The sequence below is a fragment of the Carya illinoinensis genome, chromosome 1 (genome assembly GCF_018687715.1).
Source record: "Carya illinoinensis cultivar Pawnee chromosome 1, C.illinoinensisPawnee_v1, whole genome shotgun sequence".
NCBI classification, from domain to species: Eukaryota; Viridiplantae; Streptophyta; class Magnoliopsida; order Fagales; family Juglandaceae; genus Carya; species Carya illinoinensis.
Genome location: NC_056752.1, coordinates 10,992,449 through 11,002,655, shown reverse-complemented (window position 1 = coordinate 11,002,655; position 10,207 = coordinate 10,992,449).

Sequence of the window (10,207 nt, the reverse complement as noted above, 5' to 3'; positions counted from 1 at the left end):
AGAGTCAGAAAATCTCGAGGGCCGTTGCACTATAGCATGGATAGTGATGGGATACTTCGGTTCCGAGATCGCAGAGTGGTCCCAAAGGACTCAGAGTTCAAAGAACGGATCATGACGGAAGCTCATGCGGCCCCGTATTCAGTTCATCCCGGCAGTACAAAGATGTATCGAGACTTGAAGAAAAATTACTGGTGGGATGGAATGAAGAAGGACGTTGCATTATATGTGGAGAAATGCCACACGTGCCGTCAGGTAAAGGCCGAGCATCAGAGACCTGCAGGTATGCTCCAACCCCTCCCAATTCCTGAGTGGAAATGGGATGATATCACGATGGACTTCGTAGTGGGTTTGCCGAGAACGCCTAGTGGGAAGAATTCTGTTTGGGTGATCGTGGACCGGTTAACGAAGAGTGCTCATTTTCTGCCTGTTAACAACACCGACTCTTTGGGTAAGTTGACCCGTTTGTATGTCAAAGAGATAGTGCGACTACACGGCGTACCGAAGAGTATAGTGTCGGATCGAGACCCGAGGTTTACGTCGCAGTTCTGGAAGAGTTTGCAGACAGCTTTGGGTACTAAGTTGAAGTTCAGCACTGCTTATCACCCGCAGACAGACGGCCAGTCAGAGCGCACCATACAGACCCTGGAAGACATGCTGCGAGCATGTGTCATGGAGTTCCAAGGGAGTTGGGAAAACCAGTTGCCGCTCATTGAGTTTGCCTACAATAACAGCTTCCATGCGACCATTCAGATGGCTCCCTATGAAGCTCTTTATGGGAGAAAGTGTAGGTCGCCCTTGTGTTGGGATGAAGTTGGGGAGAGTAGGGTAATTGGACCCGAAATAATTCAAGAAATGCAAAGCCAAGTCCGGATCATCAGAGACAAAATGGCGGTAGCTCAGAGTCGCCAGAAAAGCTACGCTGACACCCGGAGGAGAGAGTTGTCTTTTGAAGTTGGTGATTGGGTTTATCTTAAAGTCTCTCCCATGAGAGGTGTTAAGCGTTTTGGTAAGAAGAGGAAACTAGATCCGAGGTATGTCGGCCCTTTTCAGATTCTGGAGAGAGTAGGGTCCGTCGCCTATAGAGTTGCTTTGCCAGATTATTTTGGGGATGTTCATGATGTCTTCCACGTATCATTCATGAAGAAGAGCTTTGGACAGCAAGAGCCACGTTTCGTCGACCCAGCTGGTATTCAGTTGCAACCGGATCTCACTTACGAAGTTGTTCCGTCGCAGATTTTGGATTGGAAGGAGCAACAGTTGAGGTCCAAGACGATACCTTTAGTTAAAGTGGCTTGGGGAGATCCGTTAGCTCAAAACTTCTCTTGGGAGCGAGCAGCGGACATGAGGGAGCAGTACCCGTATTTGTTCGAATGATGAAGGTATGTATTTTAATCTTGATCTCAGTCGATTTATGAGCGTTTATGTGGCTTGCTTTAAGTTGGTGGTTGATTTGCAATTTCGAGGACGAAATTGTTTTTAAGGAGGGGAGGATGTGATGACCCGCTTTTAAGTGTATTTTCGCTGAAATAATTGTTTTTATTTTAATTAATATATTAGTTTATTATTTTATTTTATTTGCGTTTTAAAATTGGTTTTTGATTTAATTTAATTTATTTGAGGTTGTGTTTTATTTCTTTTCGTTGTTTTGTGGTTTTAATCTTTTTGGCGGTTTGTTTCGTTTTCCCGGAGTGAGGACTGGACCTCATCTCTTTTCACATCTTTTTTTTCCTTTTTTTCTCTTTTTCCTTTTTTTCTTTTTCCCTTCTTTTCTTTTTTTCCTTCTTTTTCTTTTTTTCTTTTTTTCTTTTTCTCTCTTCTCTCTCCCCGATCCGGAACCCCCCCGGTGCTCTCTCTCTCTCTCTCTCTCCTCCCTCTCCCTCACGCCGGCGTCCCTTCTCTCTACCAGACCGCCACCGTCCGGCCACCAATCGACCCCCACCGGTCCCATTCTCTTCCCCTCCCTCCGGTGCACCACCCCACCCAAGCTCACCCCCAACCGGCCGGCCATTTGGCCGGAAAAAGCCCAACAAAGCCGCACGGTTTTGGCTCCGATCCGCCGCCGTCGCTCCACCTTCGGCCACCACTTCTTCACCACTTCATCACCGGTCCCTTGCCGTCCTAACCCACCCATTTCCGGCCTCCAACGACCACCGGAACAGCTCCTACGAGCTTAGTTTCCGTTTTGGGTATTTCGGCCATTTCCGGCGATTCCGCCGCCACCCACGGCCAACCACCACTTCCAATAGCTTCACAACCATCCCTAGACCATTCCCTATCAATTTCGTGTCCTAGTTTGTCCCCATTCAAAAGTGGGTTTTTCAAACCCACGGCCACAGTGAATTTTCACTGTGACGTTGCTTTTCCGGCGCCGTTTGCGACGCCGCTTGTTTTCTAAAATTGCCATATAGCGCTGTAAGTATTTTCCAAACCCTATTTTCATATTTTAATATATATTGCTCATTCAATTATTTACTGTTGTTGGTTGTTGATTCCGGACTGAGTCCGAGGAGGTTCGGGGGTCGGATGGATGGAGGACGGAGTTGCCTGTTTATTTGATTTATGATTGTTGGATTATTTTATTATGCATTGTTATGGCATTACATGGTGCATGCACGTGTGTTTGTGGATTTATGTGAAAAGCCTGTGTATTGGCGTAAGTGTATTGTAGGTGCGTGTGTATCACGAGCCCAAGCCGGGATGAGTTATTATCTCGGTGGAGCTCCTCTGGTCACTCGGGAGCGGAATAAACTGAGTGATGTCCCCTGAGTTGTCGAGAGAGATGACGGGAGCGGGGCTAGGGGATGCTTGGCTACGAACGCGCCGGGCGCGGAACCGGGCATCGCCCTACTCACCGACTCAGTGGCCCTTCGCTGGCGAGGGCTAGAGGATGCTTGGCTACGCACGCGCGGGGCGCGGAACTAGGCATCGCTCGTTAGGTGTCACATGCGTGGTGGTACTCTACGGTGTGACACTGGAGCCAGGGTGTGCGGATGACCCCTAGGGAAGGTCATGGTGCATACGGTTAAAATTGGATAATGGTTTATGAGGCCAAATGGGACTTTTGGCGTGGGCCGGATGGACTTCTGGCGAGATATTGGGCCAGATGGACTTCTGGCGAGATATTGGGCCAAATGGACTTTTGGCGGCCAAATGTGACTTTTGGCATGTTTTTCGGAAAGGATATGTTTTGGGCCAAATGAGTTTTTGGCGTGTGTGGAAAACTTGTGTTTTATGGGCTTTGTGCATTGGGCATGGTTCATGCATCTTGTTTGAGTTTTATGTGTTTTTATCTGGTAGTGTTTGGGTTTTACTTACCTGCGGTACCATTCGTGGTTCCGTAGCTTTTGGTGCAGAGTTAGAGGACGAAAAGAAGGAGGCTGAGCCCGAGGATGCGGCTCCGCCGGGTTGCTGATGCTATCTTTTATATTTGTTAAAGCTGTATTTGTGTTTGTAATATTTTATCTATGTATGTTTTAAACAGCTTGTATTGCGTTAAGAAAAATTCTGGTACTTAGTTATGACTTTCGTTATCCGCTGCGTGTTTCTCTGTACACATCTGTTGCCTTGCACACACTCGGCACCCGTCGATGGGATGGTGACCCGGGTTGTCACCATCCGGACGTCTCAATTTCCCCGTGTTCGGGCGTGGGATTTTGGGGGCGTCACATTGGTAATAATCACCAAGCAATGTGCCCATTAGCCTACACTTGGTTTGGTAATCTCAAACAAGGTTTATTTTCTTACAATGCTTCAATGTATCGTTCACATTGGCCTTGCTCGGTGACCCTAAGTAAGGGCTAAATTCTTGCACAATGTGTCAATCAGACTGTGCAAAGCACGTAGTTCAGGTGAAAGTGCTGTTGCATTTTTTATATGGAAAAATATAATCTTTAAAATAGACATAAATTAGAACTAATCATTTAGACTAAGAATCAATAAAAATAATAATTGTTAATATGCTAATGAACTAAACAATGTGAAAGCGTTTTTTTTTTTTTTTCAATTATGTCAATTATAAAAAATAATTATTAAGTTGGTGGTAACAAAGGTAGCAAACTAAGGCTAGATATGTGAAACAAAACATGGTTTTTGAATAAGTTAAATTAAAAGGCATACATACAACCATTGTAAAATTTAGTGCTTATTAGTTGTGGGCATGTATTTGTTTCATGGAGATGGAATTTGTTTTATAAAGTTTAGGCAATCCAGAACATAGTTAACTTGTTTTACAGAGATGAAATTTGTTTTATTCATAAAACTGATCTTTCCAACTCATGTATAGTTTTGCTTTTACCTCAAGGCTCATGATTAGGTTTACATTGTTTGTACATATAAAGATGATCTTAAAAGTTAATTGTTATGAACTAAAATAATGAAAATGTAAAATAAAAAGGAACGAGAATAGAACATTAGTTTAACATTCTTTAGTATGCTAAGCCTTATATTGGACCACGTTTTTGGTAGCCCTCAAACACAAATCTCAATAATAAAGAGGTGATTTTATCCGACAAACACATTAGACCCTTTGCTCATCAAGCACAAGCCTCAAAGTCAAAAAGGTCGTTTTTCTCTGCTCATCAAAGGCAAACCTCAAGGTCAAAAGGTAATTTTTTCAAAAATACAAACTACCATTCACATGCTGCTGATAGCTGCTTTTATAATAGATGGGATATATATATATATATATATATATATATTTATATATGAAAAATTTTATTTATCATCTTCTACATTATATATCTATATGTGATTAATTTATCATTTTTATCTTTATATTTAAACATACACATATTAATATGTAAATATATGTATTTAAATAAAATGATAAAAATAACAAATTACATATTGATATATAATGTGAAGATGATAAACAACATGCATTTCTCATAAATATATATATATATATATATATATTTTTATATATTATATGAAAATTCTTGCTTTCACATTTTTTTTTTCAATCCAAACAAATGCCATTTGCAGTCTAACTAAAAAAATTCAGAATAGGTGAAAAAAAGCTGATCATTCTTTTGATCAACATCCTGAAATTAATAGACTGGTTGAGACATATTAGGGCTAAAAAATAAAAGACTTCACTATTTTAAAGGTCATTATAATGAAATTTGATCTTTTTTTTTTTAAATGTGAAAAAAAAAAAAACGAAAACAAACTTGTATTTTCCTTCAACTTTCTCCTCCATGCATGCCACCTTGTCTCCCAATATCATAAATTTCTTTAAGCTTTTTCTCTAATATATGCAAATAAAGCATCACGTACGGCTACCTCTCAATATATATAGCTAGTGCATGATTGTCGTTATCATTGACAGAAATATGCATGATAGATCAATAAAAACAGTTGAAATTAATGTTACCATACACATGCTGTGGGCCTAACGTACGTACGTAACGCCCTGCATGCACTAATCACTCAGATCAATCATCAAATCATGCATATTCATGAGTTTACATACGATGAGATGGTAAGAAAACTGTTTTTATGTTGATTATTTTTGGTATAAAAATGAGTGCATGTTTTCATCTTAAATAATTACATTCATCATATATAATTCGTCATATATATATATATATATTATAGTGATATGAATCTTCCTTACTGAAATATCCATTCAATATATATATATATAACACCTCTTATGCATAGGTTAAACTCATTAATATTAATGCAGGAGGGATATTTAACTTATATTCCAACCTAAAAATGACAATTATTTGTGAGAACCCAAATTAATGGTCATGATTGACCAATTAATTTCTTGAATGCTACTTGCCGCGCAAAACCATTATGTTAATTTGAGTCCAACTCTCTATATGATGTTTTCATTTTGACTGAATTGAAATATATTATTTTTATTTATTTATTTTAAAATAAAACAATTAAAATATACTATAATTTTCACTAAACCAATCCTTTCTATTTTTTATAGTATTTCTCTCTTACGTACTCAAGCTATAAGAAAAAAATAGCCACTTTAGATTCTCAACGTATCAACTCATCTCATCTAATTATTACAATTTTATCAAATTTTAACATAAAATATAATAAATAATTTAATTTTTTTTTAAAATTTTAAAATAATAATATTAAAAATGCAACCATTCAATTTAACTCAAGTCAATTAAATATCCAAACGCAATCATTCAATTTTCATATGGTTAATGTTAGTGTACTTAGTTGTAATATAGGGAAAGTATGAACAGTAACGCTTTTCGATCTGCCGTTTGTGGGTGAGATTGCTGAGAGGATTATGACATTGATGTTGTCCGAATCAAGTCGCGTCTAGCAAGTGGGGTAGTAAAGTAGCCGGCCTACTACCTCCTTTGCATGGATAATATATATAGGATTTGGCCCACCAGGGAACTCCCATTCACACACACACACCATAGCCTCATTCCAGAGGCTCAAAAATTTTCAGAATTTCAAGTAATTTTTATTTTTAATCATGACTCTTATAAAGTTATAATAGGGAGCTTTCAATAATAATCATTCAAAGACTTTCAAGAGTGATAATGATACCTGTGGTTCGGCTTTCATATCGACTAATATAGTCTTGTGTATAATGATTATTATTACTTGTGGTAAGTGTTTACCAATACTCAACCCACCTTTGTTTTTTGTTTTTTTTTAATTGCACGTTATAATATTATATGCATGTGATCATCAGCTTCAAGTTCTCCATTGAGTGCGTGCACAAAGCTTTTGTTTAGGTCCTCCCAATATTTCTAGTGGAGTACTAGGAGAATTAATGCATTTAGTGGCTATTAAAAAAGAAATAAATTCTAGAAATGGAGTAAATATATATTTGGTTCTGTCCTATTCTTGACATGAAGATAAACGTTTGTAAAAGTAGATCACGAAAGCCTCACTTGCTCGAGGAGACTCACATGACCAACATTGGTGAATTACTATATATGGAGGAAAAGTAGAGACCTTTCTTTTCCTTCTCTCTAAAACCCATCTCCTATCTAGAGCATTTTTATTGAATTGGCAAAATGCATTTTCAAATTTTAACTAATATCACGTGAATTTATATTTATCTATTTCATTTAAATTCAATCTCCAAAGGCTTTATACGTTGTAATTCGTTATTTTTTCATATTTATAAATAGTCTGTTTTTGTTTTGTTTAGGTAATAATAAAACCCTCTCCTCCTCTAGAGGATGAGGGTAGAATACCCTCTTTTCCTTTGGAGGATGGGGGAGGAAGGCACTCCCCTCCTCTAGAATGAGTAGGATGAAAGCTATTTCTATTTTAGGTAAAATATTTGTCTCTACAGTTTGTCTGTAGAGAATTATAGAAGTTAAGATCATATCAGATTTAAAGAAATTTAAGTACTGGTAGGAGCTCCAACATAAATTAGTTGGCTTGTACTCTGTATCAGGTCACAGCTATAACTTCATTTTCATTAATGAAAGTTTCTAATTAAAAAAAAAAAATCTCCAAATTAGATTATCCATTTACTTTCTATATAATAATAAAATATTAATAATTTAATAATTTTATTATTTAATTTATTTTTATCACATTTTGTAGTTCTACTAATTAAATATTGATAATAATTATATTCTAAATGTTAAATGATAATTATATTCTAATTAATTTAATTTATTTACTTGGAGTGAAAAATTAATATTTTAATGTTTGATAAAAGAACTGTAGTTAGTTATATTTGATAAAGCACTATAGTCTATAGCTGAAATTCAAAGTATTTTAGAGATGTCCAATTCAATATAAGGTCTTTTTGACATAAATTATCTAAATTTTAGCCATCCTTCAACTTTGGTCAAACCAATGAAAATACTCTAAAAATCATATTCCCCCCTCATCTTCTCCAACCACAAGTCCATTGTTCATATAGTTTTTTCTCCTCTCTTTTTAATTTTTATTTTTTTGAAAAAGAAAATTTATTTACCGAGTCAGGAAACGCATAATCTGTCACTTTTCGACTGTCCAAAGAGTACAAATTACTACCACACTCTCGAGGTGCCAAGCTACAAAGATTGGCCAAAACTTTCCGTACATTGACAAACATGTGTGGCTTGCATGCATGCCTCTATGATTCTGTAACTCCACTGATCACACACATGAAACTGGCAAATTCCACTCCATTCCTGCCAGTGTGTGGTCTTCACGCACCAGTACAATGGGAAGGTAAATGATCAGATTTTTCTATTCTAACTATCCCACTTTTGAATGAATACACGAAGGTTTTGTAAGTAGAGTAATCCTACAAAAAGTCCCAAACTATTAAGGCTATTGCCCCACCTGATGTTTTTCTTTTGGTACTTGTTTAAAATCATAACTATTAAGGCTATTGCCCCGCCTAATGAGGTGGCCAGTGACTCAGCATCTAAAGGATAGGACATGGCCTCTGTTTTAACTAAAGAAAAAATATTCTCATCATCATCTCATCATCTTATGATATGATATTAGATGGTAGGTTTACAAGTAAAATATAATAAATAATCTCTAATCATTTAATACCACATCATAGAATGATGGAAAGATGATGAGAATTGTAATAATAAGTAGCATTACTCTTAACTAAATGATATAGAATCATTTGAAAAAATATTACCATAACAGAATTGATGAGTTGTACAGTGAGGATTTAATCTCTAATTTGTAGTCTGTTGGAATTTTGTATTATATATACACACAAGAACAGTGCATTGATATATAGAAAAAGAGTCTGTAAACTTTTTATGGAAGATTTGAAATTCAGTCCTTTATGAGTCATTCTGTCGAGCACTTTCTGTGCATTACTTTCCTGTCATGTCATCTTCCTCTTTTCCTCTTTAATAACCAATTCATCCACTTGCTCGATCAAAACAAATTGCCTTTGACGATCTCCTCCTTAGCAGAACGTGGGTCCGAACCTATAGTTCATTGGCCATTTCTTTTTTTATTTTACCTCTTCCTCCTTTGAACATTGCTATCGCTATAATGTGGTTTTTGTATGGAGGCAGTGAGAGTCGGTAAGTTTCTCTTATGAAAAAACCAGAACATACAATCGCAATGTCTTTCTTATGTTGTGGTTTAAATTTATAAGCAGTTATCCATTTGTTGGATCAAAGCAAACCACCTTTGATGGTCTATTCCTTAATAGAATATGGACCAAACCTATAATCTATCACCCATTTCTTTTTTATTTTACCCCCTCCCTTCGAGAACTATTATCATATTTTTTTATATGGATTCGGCTTGCCTCTAGTTTCACTGTAACAGGACATCTCCTGTTGAGACTTGAGCGGTCAGCTTTGTATGTTGGTCAGTAAAATCTAATCATGTTGAAAATATACTTGCAATTTTAATAAAAATAAATTTAAAGAGACCATTGTTATCATGTTATTTATATGTTTGTATATAAATATTAAAAATATATATAAATATATTTTATACTAGTTTCTATGTTTAATTGATAAATAGATGGTTTTTTTTTTAATCACGTTATACTTGCGGCTTAAGCTTGTTTTCCTATCATGGTTAAAATAATTATAGTTGATGCAATGTGTTGGGCATAAAGTTATTACAGCCGCTGCGTGGGGCACAAAATTTCTTTATTTTTTAATAGTTATATTTTTGCAAGTGCTAGCATGGAAGACATTAATATATTTTTATTTTTTTACTATTTATAATAAATAATATATTTATATATCAACATATAAATAATGTAGCAAAAACAAGAATCTTTAAAATTTATTTGTAGTAAAATTTTGACAAAAATTAACAAATAAAAAATAAATAAAACATGTTCCTCTCCAACATAGTATTAGCACACTCTTTTTTGTTTAAAAGATGCAATAATAGCCCTTAGATCTAATAACAGGAGATATCATGTTACTTTGCAACTGGAGTCAAGCCGGATCCTTTTTTATAATATGATACATCACTTTAAATTACGTCAGTGTGTAAATTTTATTATTTAAGATTTATGTGTAGATAAAATATTTATAAAATAATAGTCTAATGTTTGGTTTGAGTGATTACTCAAAATATTTTCTTACTATTTATTATTTTGTCATTAATTTTTACCTATTTTTTATTACTATTTAATATTTATTTATTATTTTTTTATTAATATTTATAGAGTATTTAAAATTATATCACTACTCAAATATAACCTAAATATAATAGTCTTACAATGTTGTTATGCGATTTGTGCTCTTCAGGATATTGTGGGCTT